This window comes from Cydia strobilella, chromosome 21 (genome assembly GCF_947568885.1).
Source record: "Cydia strobilella chromosome 21, ilCydStro3.1, whole genome shotgun sequence".
NCBI classification, from domain to species: Eukaryota; Metazoa; Arthropoda; class Insecta; order Lepidoptera; family Tortricidae; genus Cydia; species Cydia strobilella.
Genome location: NC_086061.1, coordinates 7,432,752 through 7,449,691, shown reverse-complemented (window position 1 = coordinate 7,449,691; position 16,940 = coordinate 7,432,752). Strand labels below are relative to the sequence as shown.

Genomic DNA, 16,940 nt, shown 5'->3' with positions numbered 1-16,940 from the left:
CCTTGATGCGGAAGGATGGGAAGACTGCGTTCAGAATTCTGTAGCAAACTTTTTGGATGTTAATACTCGTAATACTGTGATTGCAATAAGTATTATGAAAAGCTACTAATATTTTAGAAATGTTAGCATTTATAGGTATATTGAAATCGGAATCACACTAGGTACAGTCAGCATCGAACAGTATGGTGACAGCCAAAGTGGCCAAATTTATCGTAACACACTGTTGTAAATATAATGATGTGTCCCGATATATTTGGCCACTTAGGACGTCATTGTTTATTTGATGCCGACTGTACTTTAAACATTGGTTATCTGTTGACAGTGAACTCTTAATTATTATTGCGATACTGATGAACCTAAGATAATGCCACAGTCAAAACATTGATAAAATTAATAAGCTTAATCAGTTTTGGATAGAACTATTTGAAATAAGTATGATAGATAATATTTGCTTGTCGCTATGTACAAAAATAGGATTAGGTAGGCAGGCAATGATATAGATCACTACACTACATGGTAAGCGAAGTAACGTAACAATTGATATTTAATTTTGACAGTTATGAATTGACTTATTGGCGTTGGGGTAAGATCGAAAGGGTTTTTCATGAGAGGTAAGATGAAAAGCCGCCCGTATAACAAAGCATTAAGGGCCCTTTCAATCTTACCCCAACGTAGTTACATAAGAAGGAACCTCAGTCATGCCGTGTAAAGCAGAAAAATACTTTTTTGAAAAAAGGTTTATTGAACAATTCGGTCAGGATCCTTGATAAATACAGACGAGAGTATCAGGAATCTGTTTTTACAAGCTCTTATTTAAAGTGCCCTGTTAGTATGTACATCTTAAGTTTGTTAGTTAGTTAGTGTGGGTCAAATCTTGGAAGCTAAATTTGACCCACTTCCCGATTGAGCTGAAATTTTGCAATTATATATGTAAATTGGATCAATATAATGATGACATGGAGCTGATCTGATGAAGGAGACAGGAGGTGGCCATGAGAACTCTGATAAAACAACGCGAACTTTTTTTGTGTTTGGGGTTGTTAGAATAGTCTCGATGAGTATTAGTTGCCTGTGGAAAGAAAAGTACAGTCAGCGATAAAAGTTTGTGCCAAAAATGAAATTTTACCATAAACTGATTCTAACCGAACTGTGACAATGAGTGCTTTATATGTAGTAGTAGTAGTACTAAACTCTTTATTGTACAAAAATACACGACACGGACAACACGACACGGACACGGACGGACGGAACGGAGTGAAGCTACTGTTTTCCGAAAATCGATGTTCCATAGTTGCGATTTCTGCCATTCGCAATTTTTACCACTTTCCTTTCCGAAAGCATCTTTAACCAATTCGCATATTTTCCTTTCAATAAATTTTTATTATTATTTATTAGATTTTCGGGAAATAATCGCTACTCTCGCATATGATACGTATCTACAAACCCGTGAACGCAAATGCATAACATGCAAGCTTCATAAACTTCATAATTTAATATTCAATCAGTAATAACCAGTATTTACCTATTACAACATTTAATAGCATGAGGACAGTGTAATTTACTGTAACAAACCTGTAATTTCACATGTCTTTTGTCTATTCCATTACATCAAATATTCAAACACTAATAGTAGATAGGTAAATATATTAGGCTAAAGAGCAGACTAGTTATAAAACAAAGATGTATTTTACACATTAGCAAAAATATTTATGAATTATGAATATGAAATAAATTTCATCCTTTTCAGTGACAACGTATCGTATAAGATTGCTTGCATTTTTCCTTCATTCCTAATAGGTATTACATATAAATAAGAAAGTAATTCAGTCTGCCTGGCACCTTAACGCTTAAACTGCTGAATCGATTTAGATGAAATTCATGGAGAAAAGCACCTATGTTGCTTCCCAAGGAAGGACATAGGATAGTTTTAATCACGGTAATCATTATATTTCTATACAGATGAAGTCGAGGGCAGATATTATTTCTACTAGATTAAGACGAAACCGCCTCGAAGCCGCCATTCCATACAAACGTAGTCCCCATTTTCCTCTGGAATATCTGGATATTATTGAAAATATTTTTTCAAAATTCGATGTATATCAACCACAGTTATGCCCCTTATGATTTTTTTTTCGAATTTTTAATTAGGTAAGGTTAGGACTAGGAGAATTAGAGTTTGTATGGAATACATTTTTCGCCCCTAAACTTTTATAATAATCACAAAATTAAAAAAAATCTAACGGAGGGGCATAGCTATAGTTAATACACATCAAATAGCATAAACATATTTTTTATTATGTTAATATGCAGGGGGGAAAATGGGGACTACGTTTGTATGGAGAAGCAGTCCTCCCCTTTCCTCTTAATTATACCCGTTACTCTTAATTTGTAGCTCTTTATCGACAAGACCGCCTGGACGCCTCTATCTTTAATCAATTATTTTTCCTTAACTTATATCTTTTACTAAGGAATATCAATAATAATAGTTATATAAAACAGTATTTTTATGTATTTTTTCCTTTTTCTCTACATATTATGTAAAAATCGGTGTGACTTATTTGTTGTTGTAATTTTTATTTATTTTCTGGATTGTTCTGTGTACCTATGTCATTTCTGTATTTGAATATTTTGTGTGTATTGTGGCAAACAAATAAACAGTTTATCTATATATCTATCTTATTTGTGCAACAAGAAAGGAAAGTTGGTTTTTCTTGCGAGTGTTTATTTTGAGTCCTTCGCTACGCTCAAGATTCTAAGTTAGAATCTTGAGATCTCAAAAACACGAGACGTAAAATAACTTTGCTCTCGTGTTGCACATATAATTTTTCACCTCAGGAGTGAGAATATATTAAAGGTTAAAATGTATTTCGAATAACACAGAAAAATACAGAGAAAAAAAAATACGTATTTATAATAGAAGTATGAAGTGGCAGTTCATGGCCTTCACTAAATTAAAAAGCTACTTTGTTTCACTCCCTGGAGTGAGGAAAGTCGCACTTTCCTCACTCCTGGGATTGACGAAGGTAGGCTTGTTCGAGCTGCTGAGGTGAAAAGATTATACTATCCATCCACCTACAAGAATGTATTCTCGAGACAATTTGGACATTCCATTGATAATGTTAACAAGCAACAGATCAATCAAAACGAAACGTAAAGTGACGTCACACAACGTCACGAACCGACGCAAACTCACGCGCAAGCCCAGAAGCCTTGGCAATGAAAGGTATCTAGCAGACATTGACTTCCAACCAACCAAAATGGGACCAAAGTCCTTTTATAAAGGAGTGTTAGATGAAAACGTTTAGTATTTTGTTTCTAATAACAGATATGAAAGGTATTGGTTTACCACTTAGGTGGGTACCCTGTACAATTTCTTGGTAAAATGTGCATTGTGTCTCACTAAGCAAAATGTGAGACGCAAATACACATGGGACAGATGGAATACCACCCTTAGGCAGTTGATAAGTTATTATGGAAAAATGCGCAGTGGTTGAGGGCGTGGTAGTCCTACAGTTACTAACACCTAACATTTATGCTTAAAAAGAAGTTCTGCATACGGCATAATCTATTACCCTGATTTAGTTAAATTATGTTTTATCCCTTTCTTACAAATACATAAGTCAAAATGACAGATAAAGACAAAACTCATAACTAATTCAGGCCAGTAACGCGTTTATGAATAACGCCATTAGAATATGAATGATTATTTGACAAATCTGACCGAATTTGAAGTTATCGATTTATATTTTAGGAAATTAGTTATCTTGACAACTGATTTGACTATCGAAAAAATTAAGTATACCTAAAGTAGATAAATTTAGAAGGATCCGCCTAGCTTTTATCGAATGTACGATAATAAGAGTGTCACATTTCCTGAATTTGGTGATGGCGTTTAAAATAGACTGATTATCATTTCACGTAAATGTGTCAACTTAGTCAACTAGTACTAGGTAAATATGTAAAGCCTGACCAGTAATATATGATCATTGTCAAGAGGGCGCTGTTCATTCTCTTGTATATGGTGACAGTTCAGTATTGTATGAAAAAATTAGTTCCAGTGAAATTCCGCAACATGGCGCGTGATCATATATTCCTGGTCAGGTGGTGGTGGTGGTAGGTTCCTGGTTAATACGAGCGAGCACGAACTTTTCGCTTCTAAAAGAGTGAAAAGTTATTTTATGAACATTTAAACAAATACATTTAAGGCACAGTAGGTTCGTGTTCTTCTCTCACTCTCACTGAGCGTAAGCGTGAGCGAGATGGATGTGCGTGCTCGGGACCGCGGATATCATGTTTTTGAATTATTATTTTTTGCGTTTGAAAAAAAAAAGATCGATACGTTCCCTCAAATATGATATTGCCGATTTTAGAAGCAATTTTCATATTTTTAGCTTGTGTGCTTAATTTGTTACAAATTTTTGAAGTGCACTTTAGACCTACATTCGTGATTTTTTACTATCGAGCAAAAGTCAAAAACTCAGGATTCGAATCAATACAGCCCGTCGAGCAAAATGAAATTTATGGCAGCCGTATCGGGATCCAAAAAAGCGCTACGACTTTTTAAGAGCCAACAGGAGCCGAGACCAAACTCAATTTTGAGATTTGAAAGAGAATATCGTCGTCGCGCTGACGGGGGCGGTACCGCGTACCGAGGGACTATCCCAGTGTGTGTGGTGCACGCACACCGACGCGCACGTTATTTGCGCTCCTCGCCGGCCTCACGCCGCTCGCGTTTTTAGTAACTAAATTCAATATCCTTCTACAACCTGCAATCTAATTAACATTTCGAGTTACAGAATAGTAAAAAAACATAACATAACATGGACATACAAGAAAACATTGTTGTATAAAAACATACAAGATAACGGCTGTTAAATTAATCCAATTAAATATTTTTAAATATGATAAACAAAAATATTAAATTATAGTCGTGAGTATTTTAAAAGTAAAACTCCCTTATACCTTGATTTTAAACAAAGTATTTTACTTATAACTTACTTGGTTCGTATGAATTAGTGACATACCTAATTAAAAAAGAAAGCTATAACTCCCGCGGGAACAATATAGGCCTTTTCCCTTCAGTACACCTGCATGAAATAAGATCTTTTCGAGCAAGCGTCTTGAAAAACAAATTTGCCGCTCTCCGGCTCCGTTGAATAGAAAAAAAGAAAGCCTCAGGTTAGATAAAATTATCATAATAAAGAAACATGTGACATGTGATATTTCTTACTTTGATGTAATTATACAGTTTTATTGATGGTCCGTTTTTTTATTTATGTGTCAGATTTTGATAAAAATAGGTATAAATTGAAGAGCTCCTAATTCTGATCGGAATAAATATGAAACCCAATAAATAAATAAATAATAATAAATATTAAATCAATATTATAGGACATTCTTACACAGATTGACTAAGTCCCACGGTAAGCCCAAGGAGGCTTGTGTTATGGGTACTCAGACAACGATATACATAATATATAAATACTTAAATACAAATAGAAAACACCCATGACTCAGGAACAAATATCTGTGCTCATCATATCATATCATCGAACCCAGGACCATCGGCTTCACAGGCAGGGTCACTACCTCCTAGGCCAGACGACCGGTCGTCGCCCAATATTTTGGGACAATAGTCTAGTCTACAAAAGGTTCAAGGTGGTGAAAAAAATAGTGTAAGCTGTTCGCATAAAAAAACCGCAAATCGATGTACAGGTTAGCCGTTTGGTACACGTATATACTAGTCAAAACAAAAATTTTGACCCGCAGTTCCTAAAAAAAATTCCCTTAGGAGGGGAGTGCTGAAACCTTTTTTTGTATAAAAAAAAACTTTTTTTTTAAACCTATCGTATACTTCTCATCTATCATACGAAAGGGCTTTTTGAAGCGATTCTGAAAATATACCACATCATTGCATTTTAGCCATTTTTAGGGTTCCGTAGCCAAATGGCAAAAAACGGAACCCTTATGGATTCGTCATGTCTGTCTGTCTGTCGTCCGTCCGTATGTCACAGCCACTTCTTTCCGAAACTATAAGAACTGTTGAAACTTGGTAAGTAGATGTATTCTGTGAACCGCATTAAGATTTTCACTCAAAAATAGGAAAAAAAAAATTTTAGGGGTTCCCCATACTTAGAACTGAAACCCAAAAAATTTTTTTTTTCATCAAACCCATACGTGTGTGGTTGGTCTATGGATAGGTCTTCAAAAATGATATTGAGGTTTCTCATATATTTTTTTTCTAAACTGAATAGTTTGCGCGAGACCGAGAGACACTTCCAAAGTGGTAAAATGTGTAACCCCCCCTCTAACTTCTAAAATAAGAGAATGATAAAACTGAAAAAATATATGATGTACATTACCTTGCCAACTTTTACCGAGAACTGGTTTGAACGAGATCTAGTTAGTAGTTTTTTTTTAATACGTTATAAATCGTAAACCGCAATTTACCTTTCACTCACGTTTCACATAAAAATACATTGTTTAAATTGTGTAATGTACGGAACCCTCGGCGCCCGATTCCGATTCGCACTTGGCCGGTTTTTTCTTAAATTGAAAGAAAAATAATTTTCAAAACATACCAAGTTTGGGCTCCTCCAGATACGATATGGCTGATTTTTTTTGTACAAATGATACGTGATATCCTCATATGTAACCCCAAAAAAGCAATAAAAAATTTATTTAGTTTTTTTTTTTCAATACAAAGTGACACAGTTCTACTTAACCCTTTAACTTGACCCCAAACTTGGTGTGTTTTGAAAATTCTATTTGTTTTAATTTACAAAAAAATGGCTAAAATGTAATGATGTGGTATAATTTTAGAATCGCCTCAAAAAGCCCTTTCGTATGATACCACACACGATAGGTTTTTGGAAAAAAAATATGTTTTTTTTTTTCATACAAAAAAAATGTTTCAGCATACCCCTCCTAAGGGATTTTTTTTAGAAACTGCGGGTCAAAAATTTTGTTTTGACCTCTTAGTATGCGTGTGCCAAACGGCTAACCTGTACATCGATTTGCGGTTTTTCTTTGAAATTGGGCTTGTACGGCTGCCACTAATAGAAATACTAACTCCTAAAAATACGTATGATACCTCATTGGATTCAGAATGATGTCTAGAAAAATGTATTCGAAGCGTTTATTCCCACATAAAAAAAGTTCAAAGCTATTAACAAAAAACGGCCAAGTGCGAGTCGGTTCCGTACCATTACGCAAAAAACGGCAAAAAATCCCGTTTGTTGTTTGGGAGCCCCACTTAAAAAAATATTTTATTCTGTTTTTAGTATTTGTTGTTATAGCGGCAACAGAAATACATCATCCGTAAATATTGCAACTTTTTAGCTATCACGGTTCACGAGATACAGCCTGGTGACAGACGGACAGGCAGATTGGCAGACAGACAGACAGATATTATTTTAAAGGTATTAAATATTCTTTTAAAAATTAGGAAATAATATGGTGTATTTAAAACATATCATGGAATATACTACGGTTATAAATTGATATTATGTAAAGTAATTTTTTCAACAAGTTAGGTTATTAAGTAACCACATTTTTTTCGAACTTTCGTCTGTTGTAAATTTAAAAAAAAAGAAAATAATTGGCGTAAAAAGTATTTCGCCTCGTGGAGCCCCTTTCATGAGATCACGTCACAAAAGTTTTAATAAAATTAATACTTTGTTGTAAAATATAAAGCAATATAATAATACGTACTTAGAACTGATACTTTTCTAAATAAAGAATGAATAAACTAAATTGTGTAATTAATTTTTAGTGCAAATCACCACAATTTGCTTCTAAAGAGCAAATCTGTGACCAAAAATTATATATAGTTTTAATTTTTCGTTCGTATATTCAGATTTGTGTATGAAAATGTGAAACTATTATTTCTAAAATAAATTATTCGTCCCTAATTTACACAAAATTTATACCAAATTTGATCTCATATCAAGAGATAGGTAGAAATAGAGGCAAACTGGACCGCAGAAGCCGACTTTTCCCCTCCCTTTTTGGGGGGTAGCCAGGACTTAATCTCGTAGCTAGTGCGTCAGCTCAGCTTTGTATGAACCAAGGAATAATAAATAGTGTTAAACGATATCCCCTGAGGCCAAAGTGCATACTCACTTTACTTACTTCGCCTACTAAGAGGCAAATCGCGACTTTGTTATGGTTTATCGATAACTTATCACATCACTAGATTATCGACTTTCAATGTCGACTATTGCCCATCACTTTTCTGTCCGTGTACGTATTTAGAAACTTGACCCCGCCCCTAAAATTAGTGCGATAAGGACAACTGCAGCTTAGGCGAAAAATCCTGCGTAAAAATCTCAAAAATCGAGGTTTCGTACTCGACTGTTTCCTCCTCCAAAACTTAAGCAATCGTAACCAAATTTGGAAATCTAAATGATTATGAAATTGTCTGTGTCGGACTGTTTTGATTTTTTGGCTAATTGATACCAGTTTTGAATACCACGCCTCTTATTGCGGCATAGTCAGTGAGGCCATTTTTGGCCATGTTTGAAGGGCTCTAGCGCCTTAAAAAACAAAAATATCAAAAAAAGCAAAACACACCGACACAGATATTGACAATATTAATCTGTGTTGAAAAAATCATTCCTCTAGCTTCAAAAACCACGGAGGAAACAGTCGAGTACGTTTGTATGGAGAAATGACCACTCCTGTTGGCTCTTAAAGACTCCGTTTTCCGAACCTACTTGTATGATCCTTAATGAACAACTTGAATCATTCTTTTATTTGTGTGAAATTAGATAATTTGGCAAGTAACCATTACAGGGGGGCCTACCGCGAAAACCGAAATTCGCTAATTGCGGGGATCTTTCTCTTTTACTCCAATTAAGGCGTAATAAGAGTGACAAAGACAGATACCCGCAATTTGAAAACTCCGATTTTCGCGGTTATAGCCCAGGACAAACAAAAGGAAGGGTAAAATGTTGCTTGATTTAAAATCCGTTGCTTTAAACCTTTACAAAAGGAAGGGAAAAAATGTGATAAATTAATTAAAACATACCTTTAAGAGCGGAATTCTCAAAGTTTTTATATCCCGGTAAGCAACAACCTGAGGTTGCTGCTAAATGAACATTAAACGGGAAAAACGTTGGCTGGAACAGCGCGAACACGGCCGAAAAACCTTAAATTCGAATTTCTAAATTGAAACGGTCGGAGGCGCGGCTAGCGGTTAGCGGCAAACTGGTGATAATAAATGCGAGGGCAAGCATTTATACGTGATGTTATCAGATTTGTAGCTTCTCGTGTTATCAGTGAAGATGCGTAATTTAAAGTCGTATGTGTGTGTGAAGGGGGCAAGACTCGTGCGAACCGCTTTGGTATGACGTCACAAGTGCAAAGTGTAGGTAGTTAGTGTCGATAAAGCGTTACCGTTTGATTGGCGTAGGGTGATGAACTTTGCTTAATTAATTGTATATTGCTCGACTGAGAACTGACTACCTACTAACTTCAAAATTCTGGCAAATAACCCAGTAAAATGAGACATTCACCTCGGATTGAGAGATAATAAGCTGGAACCTCGTGTACATGTTCTAAAAGTTGCCTTAAAGTCACAGAAAATCTCGTGTGCGCGTCGGAAGCTGTTCCTAGGTAACCGTTTTTAAGATAGAGAGCGCAAATTTACTTACTTACTTTTTTTATAATTTACATTCAAGTTTTAGCTCCCAGAATTGTTAGCCTTGGATAATAAAAATACCTAACTAGCGACCCGCCCCGGCTTCGCACGGGTTACACAAAACCTTAACAAATTATATTACCTAAACCTACTTCAAGAATCACTCTATTGATAGGTGAAAACCGCATGAAAATCCGTTCAGTAATTTTCGAGTTTATCGCGAACATACATACACTCGGACAGACGCGGCGGTAGACTTTCTTTTAAAAGGTGTAGTGATGAAGTATTTTTTGTCTATCCAGTTTATGGAAATTATTCAAAATGGAGGAACCTTGTAGTCTCGAGAGGTCTACAGCTCACAGAGCCACTATTAAATAAACAACTAGTGTTATCATTATGTAAACAGGATAAAAACAGAGCAGAAGTGCTCTTCAGTAAATAAGTAGAATCTCAATATTCGCGGAACGGCTGATGACGATAAGCTCCTTAGATATTTTTTATCTGTAATTACGCTTCTTTGAGGGATAACATTTATTACGGTTAATTATGTATGTTTTAATTATTCATCACGTGCTCTAGCTACAAGAAGCAAAATCTACTCAACTATCAAACAAAGACTTTATTTCATTCGCAAACCATTTCATCTCGGCTTTCTCCGTACCCCCAGTATAACCAGAGTCCAGACCCCTTCGTTACTACATAAGCAAAGCAGACGTTATACTGGTCAGTCTGTTTTCGAATAATGTTTGCAAGTTGTGAAGATCTTTGTTTACTTATCGGTCCTCGGCGGACTAATTCCGTATCGCACGCGCCCCCAGCCAAGTAAACAGATAAGGCGGGGCAGAGAGCGAGGCGTATTGATTTGCGATGGATTGAAGGAAATTGCCAAGGTGAGGGACCAGTCTAAACAATTGACTATAGGATTTTTAATATCGGGCTATCGGAAATTAAATCAGTTAGGGTATTAAAAATTGTTTCAAAACCTTATAAGCCGAGCCTAATTTCGGTTTCCTTACTTTCGCGGAGTTCTTAGAACTACCTACCAATATCGTAAAACCACCCGTCTATAATCCAATACTACAACTTATTAGTCTACCGATTAAAGAGGATGGTGGACAAGCGCTTCTCCTTACAAACTTAGTCCCCGTTTTTCTCTCTGGATATGGATGGACATTATGGGAAAACATTTTTACACTTTTCCTCTTAACTGAGGCGTAAGGTAAGAAGTTATTATGGTCAGCTACGGACACATTACGATAAATTTACAAAAACTGAAATTTCTATATGTGGCATAGAAGGGTAGATTAAGGGACCCTACGGGAGCATATATAGGGATGCTTCGTGTGCATAAGGAACCTTTCCCACAAATAATAATCCACAAAAGTATAATAATCGAACCTGCACACAAAATTTTAGAAGAATCACTTGAGATATGCAAGGAGTTTCTTACATTTAGCTTCTCGGGGCAGAGCAGAGGTGTAGACCCGGCGTAGCTTTATTTGACGTCTACTTGAATAATAAATTATCTTTATCTTTATCTAGGGCAATATTACGGATTTAGATTTTAATAAACCGGATGGAGTACACGGGCCAAAAAGTGTGCCACATGAGAAGTCAAAGTGGGCGGTTGCATCTCTTTTTAATTAGGGTGACCATAAGTCATATGTATGTGGGATATTAGGATAAGTTGGAATGTATAGTTTGGCCAAGATCTTTTTTCATTCATGCATAGGAAGTCAGAATGGATATAGTTTTTTTCTCCTCTGTAAAACGCTTCTCAAAACCTTACTTATTTAGTCGTTATAAAAGCTGTTACTGATGACAGACAGACGGACAGCGGAGTCTTAGTGATAGGGTCCCGTTTTTATCCTTTGGGTATGGAACCCTAAAAATGGTCACTTTTTTCATTTGTAGTCTGCCTCTTTCGCACTCATGGTATGTTCATATACGTAATGGCTTCTCTTTTGCACACTTCAGCTATTCTTTAAGCGTCATTGTAGTTAATTGCACCATTTTTTTTTATTTGCCGCCTTCGTGTACTGACGGAAATGTGTGTTCAACTTATATAGAATATTATGTATAAATGTGTCTGTAATATTTAAGGATTTTGGATTTAAATTTTGGCAATTATATAGCTCTCATTACGTGCACAAATAAATCATTTAAGTATCTATCTATCAACCAAATAATTAAACATGCCGAAATAAAGATATACTTATTTAGGTAAACTTATTTTTACATTAAGTAAGTACGTAGGTAATAAGAACTCTGTAAGGCCGATTCACATCGTGCCGACATCATAGTCACCCTAATGAGTTTGACAATGTTTTCTTGTATTTCTATCGTAAACTTTAATAGTTGAGGCTTACCTGTGAAAAGATATACCACAATCAACAAAACTTTCACTTCTGCAACCTTTCACACAATATCTTTTACCCATTTTATACTTTATTTCGCAAATAAATCTTGAGCGCCGCCATTCATGTATTTTGAAAATTTCTTTATCAAGTTGGGGATACCAATTAATATTCAAAGTTACTACAATGTCTACCATATTAAAATTAATGTATTTTTTGTTGTGCACATGCTTGGTTAAATCAGTTAATAATATTGACATTATAACTATTTACAAATTACGTAAAAGATATCAGAACCGCACTCTGAATATAGCACTTAAATAATATAAGAAGGTATTTAATTTTAGTAGTTATTGATATAAATACTACCAAAATGGTATTTTTTTTTAACATTGGCAACATGTGCGAGTGGGACACCGCGACCCACTTTTGCTATCTCATGTGGACCTTTTTCTCTAGTCTGGTACGAACACCTTTCTGGCTCGGTGATAAGGTTCAATTTAGTATGGCAAAAAAAGTGACAGCTCGCTCCTGTTTAGGGTATAACTTCATGGGCAATATTTGTTTATATTCGACCGAGCGAAAGCGAAGGTATCCATTTCGGCTTGTGCGTAAATTCTTTCTTATGTCCGGATTTTCTCCTCTACAGATCGCATTTCTTAACCGATTCTCGTGAAATTTGGTAAGCAGGTTCGATAATTATACTATTCAGTTTTTCACACTCTCACAGAGCCACTAGGTTATTTAGTTTGTCCCGATATTGACATAATTTGTACACATTACATCACCTCTTTATCAACGTAGACATGACATATGTACTGAGCGTGATATTTTTTGTAAATAAGCTCCTTTATCGGCCATTAATTAGGTTGGTGTATATATTAAGTTTATCTATATGAATAAGGTCATACTGTTTGCTCTTCAAAGGACATTAAAAGTGTGCCAATAATCAAAGACCAAATGTCAGTGATAAACAGAAAATATGAGGTTTTAACATTAGACTAACCCGCTTGTCATGTCTACTAATCTTTTAATTTCATGTAAAATTGGCGGCCAAGATTCAATAGCTTTTACTGTCAGTTAGGTATCAGTACGGCTACCACTTCTTTATCACTGACAAACCTATTCGCTAACGTCTGCGTAACTTAATTACTTTCTATACATCTCGCTCGCACTAATATGCCAGTACGAGCGAGATGCATTAAGTTACGCACACGCTATTAGCGACTATGTAAGTGCCAGGTATGTGTCAAAAGCTCGTGGTAAAGCTAGATCTCAGCACAAACCAATTGGCCTTAAAAATTAAGCCTTAAACCCAGTCAGGCTTTTTTAGTACCTTAAATTGGTTTAAAACTATGGCTTGGCCGTTTCATAGATCTAGTTAGCTTGCTATCCAAATTAGCTTGAACCTTAAATGGCTCAACAATTAAATCCGTGACTGTGCCCTAATCAGACCAGAAATATTTAGTTCTATCCGTCTGTTACCAACCAACACATGAAAACATTATCTAAACTCGTGCCGATTATCTTTGTACAAACATAGTATAACTCCGCAGACTATCTAATATAATAAGTATAATAACTTCAGGGTTTATTGCCGTAATCAGAGTTGTGTCAATATGGGAATGAGGCAAACATGTGAGATTTAATCAGGATGATTCTAGATAAAGGTAACGTTACATTATTAACTTAGTAATTTTGTTGCTAAGTATGAGGACGCTCGAGTTGGGCGTGCAGCGGGGCGGGGCGTGCGTCGTGCATGTTAAACAAATGCAAACGTATAGGAGCGGCCTTAGTGCACGCTGCTCAAATCACTTGTGAGCCGGACGCCACGCTGCACGCCCCGCCGAACGCTCCGCTTCGAGCGTCCACTCAGGCCATACACTTAGTGCACGCTGCTCAAATCACTTGTGAGCCCGACGCCACGCTGCACGCCCCGCCGGACGCTCCGCTTCAAGCGTCCACTCAGGCCTTAGTGTAAGGCCTGAGTGGACGCTCGAGTTGGGCGTGCAGCGGGGCGGGGCGTGCGGCGTGCATGTTAAACAAATGCAAACGTATAGGAGCGGCCTTAGTGCACGCTGCTCAAATCACTTGTGAGCCCGACGCCACGCTGCACGCCCCGCCGAAAGCTCCGCTTCGAGCGTCCACTCGGGCCTTACACTTACACAGGCGGTCTTCACATTGGTTGCGGTTGCAGGTCCAAGTGCGTAAGTTACAAGTTGTAACTTACAATACCGAAGCGGCGTGGATCCTCGGAGGCAGCCTTAATGTTATAACCGTGTAAATAGATTTGACACCATTTGATTCCATTCCAGCACCTTTTTCCTAAAGTGTAGAATGACGCGTAGGTAATATGCTTAACGATAAATGAAGTTTGCAAAAAGGAAGCCTATACGGCTATATGAATATTTCATGAGTGCGAGACACTAGATATTGAACTTGAACGTAGATACCTATACCAAAACTTAAGGTAAGCGGACTGAAAAATCTGAATAGCTGTATTCAGGAGATGCGGTGGGTAAATAATTTACGAAATCATATTATTTCTGAATTATACCTATATTCCAATGACACCTTTTTAACTTCATTTTAATTTTCGTCGCACTTTTCATAATGTAACATTCACTCTTGTACATTACATGTAGATCTGCGGAACAAACGGCACCGGATGACAAGAGTATGTCAAAAGCGTGTAAGGAGGTAAGGTGTCGCCATTTATAAAGTCTATCTAGAAGACTTTATAAATGGCGACATGTGTCCGAGATACATACAATCAACGATGACATATGGGTGCATTCCCTTTAATGATAAGTGCGTCGACCTCAATATGTCGTTTAGGTATATAATATTGTCGTGACACATATTTCAAGTCTTGATGAGTTCCTATATACGTACTTATCCTATATTACATCGGGCATGGGTACAAAATCGAATATCAAAATCTAAATTATCATATAGGTACGTAAAATCAGTTTAAACTATCTGTAGTTCTCAGGCGGTCCCTAGAAAATTTGTAATATTATGCAAATGCCATATAGAAAAAGTAATACCCGGGTATAGCTGTATAGGTATGTAGTAACTGTGTATTCAAATATTATTGCAGGCTAACTCTCCATAAACGCACTACAAGCCTCAATTAGTTAATTTATATTTTAACCCTTTCTTACAAATACATAAGTCAAAATGAGAGATTGACAAAAGATAATTAATCAGTTAAAGCTTGTAGCGTGTTATGAAGAGTTGGCCTGCAATATTCGAATAATGATGGACCCTATGCTATGAGAGTACCTTCAAGTCCTGAAATGTATTTTACTACGCCTGAAAAGGTAGAGTTTGGTGAGACTACTAGAGTAGCAATTTAAGCTTACGAGTATGTAACCCATTCTCAACATACATCAATAAATTTCATTTCATTTCAATCGTCTTTTAAGTAGGGCTTAATTGAAAAAAATATATGAAGAAATATGTTTTTACCGTATTTTTATTACTTAAATTTTCAAACCGAGACCGAGATGATGAGTCAAACCGGGAGATCCGGCAGACCTCGTCGGCGATGGCGGGATAACTTGGACTCCTTTTAGAGAGATTGGCCTCCTGTAGCTCTAGTGAAAGAAGCGGGGGAGGCCTTTGCCCAGCAGTGGGACACAACTGGCTCGTAATAAATAAAGATACATTTCTAAATAAATTATTGTGCTAAACTTCTCAAAAATATCTACAAACATTTTACGTGACAGCTACTCCGTATAAAATCCGGCCTAGTGCGAGTCGGACTCGCGCACGATGGGTTCCGTACCATTACGTAAAAAACGGCAAAAAAATCACGTTTGTTGTATGGGAGCCCCACTTAAATGTTTATTTTATTCTGTTTTTAGTATTTGTTGTTATAGCGGCAACAGAAATACATCATCTGTGAAATTTTCAACTGTCTAGCTATAACGGTTCATGAGATATAGCCTGGTGACAGACGGACAGTAAATTCTTAGTAATGAGATCCCGTTTTTACCCTTTGGGTACGTAACCCTAAAAATTAACTGTGATAGGGACCATCATTAGACGCGTTAGGTATAAGATTAGTTAGAATTTTGGAAATGGTTTTAGTAAAACTGCAGTAGGTATATGTATAAAGGAAATTAAATTATATGTATTGTTGACTTAGTTGACAGGATATAACTTAAGATACTATACAACACAACACTATACAATATAACACGTCTGTCATGAGTGATTCGAGATAAACCAACACGTGAGAGATAGAGGAAGTCTATATTATGTACACATAACTTTGAGTTAATATTTGAATTAATTATTGCTTTTAATGTACCTAATGTACAAGGCACGTGCCGTCTTTTTCAACCTACTCGTATATCCGAAAAAAGAATACGACTGTTTTTGGGGGGTTTCTGTAATAAATAAGGACACAGTTTTCAGTTGGAACAGTTTCGTTATGTCGTATCGAACTGCGGCGCTGCTTATACTAGTTTTTTTTGTTTTAAGATTTGATATAACTTCTTATGGCCAGGAACAGATTTCCATGACCAAAACTCGTAGTGAATTTTTTTTTCAGTCATCTCATCTCAATTGAAAGGAAATGGCGAAACCTCGTTCGGTGTGGTACTTATGCCATGAAGGGAAGGTTCTGTTCACAGAGCCACTTCCTTATTTGGGAATGACGTATTCAAGGTTAAATAATCTTCGCTATCGACGCACGCGCACGATAACAAGTACCTAGTATTCGATATCGTATCGGGTCGCTTGTTTAATTTCGCGGGTCAGACGATCCGCATTGGCGCCAGAGGGTTAAGGGGTCAAACGTGACATAAGATAAAATTCTACACCGTGTCCAATAAGTCCGAATACACATCTTTTTACCTTGGCTCTAAAGACATACCGATTACAGGCCATCAAATTCTTATTGTAAAAAAGCATGTTGACGTTGAGAC

At 36.5% G+C, this 16,940-nt stretch overlaps 1 long non-coding RNA gene across 1 annotated transcript in view; it reads left to right on the top strand.

The window, feature by feature from the left end:
- The first annotated feature begins 5,564 nt into the window (after positions 1-5,564).
- Positions 5,565-16,940, top strand: part of LOC134751124 (uncharacterized) — a 58,754-nt gene continuing 47,378 nt past the window's right edge. Inside the window, exon 1 of the long non-coding RNA XR_010128606.1 lies at positions 5,565-6,007. This is a non-coding gene — a long non-coding RNA (uncharacterized LOC134751124). The remainder of the gene's footprint in view (positions 6,008-16,940) is intronic.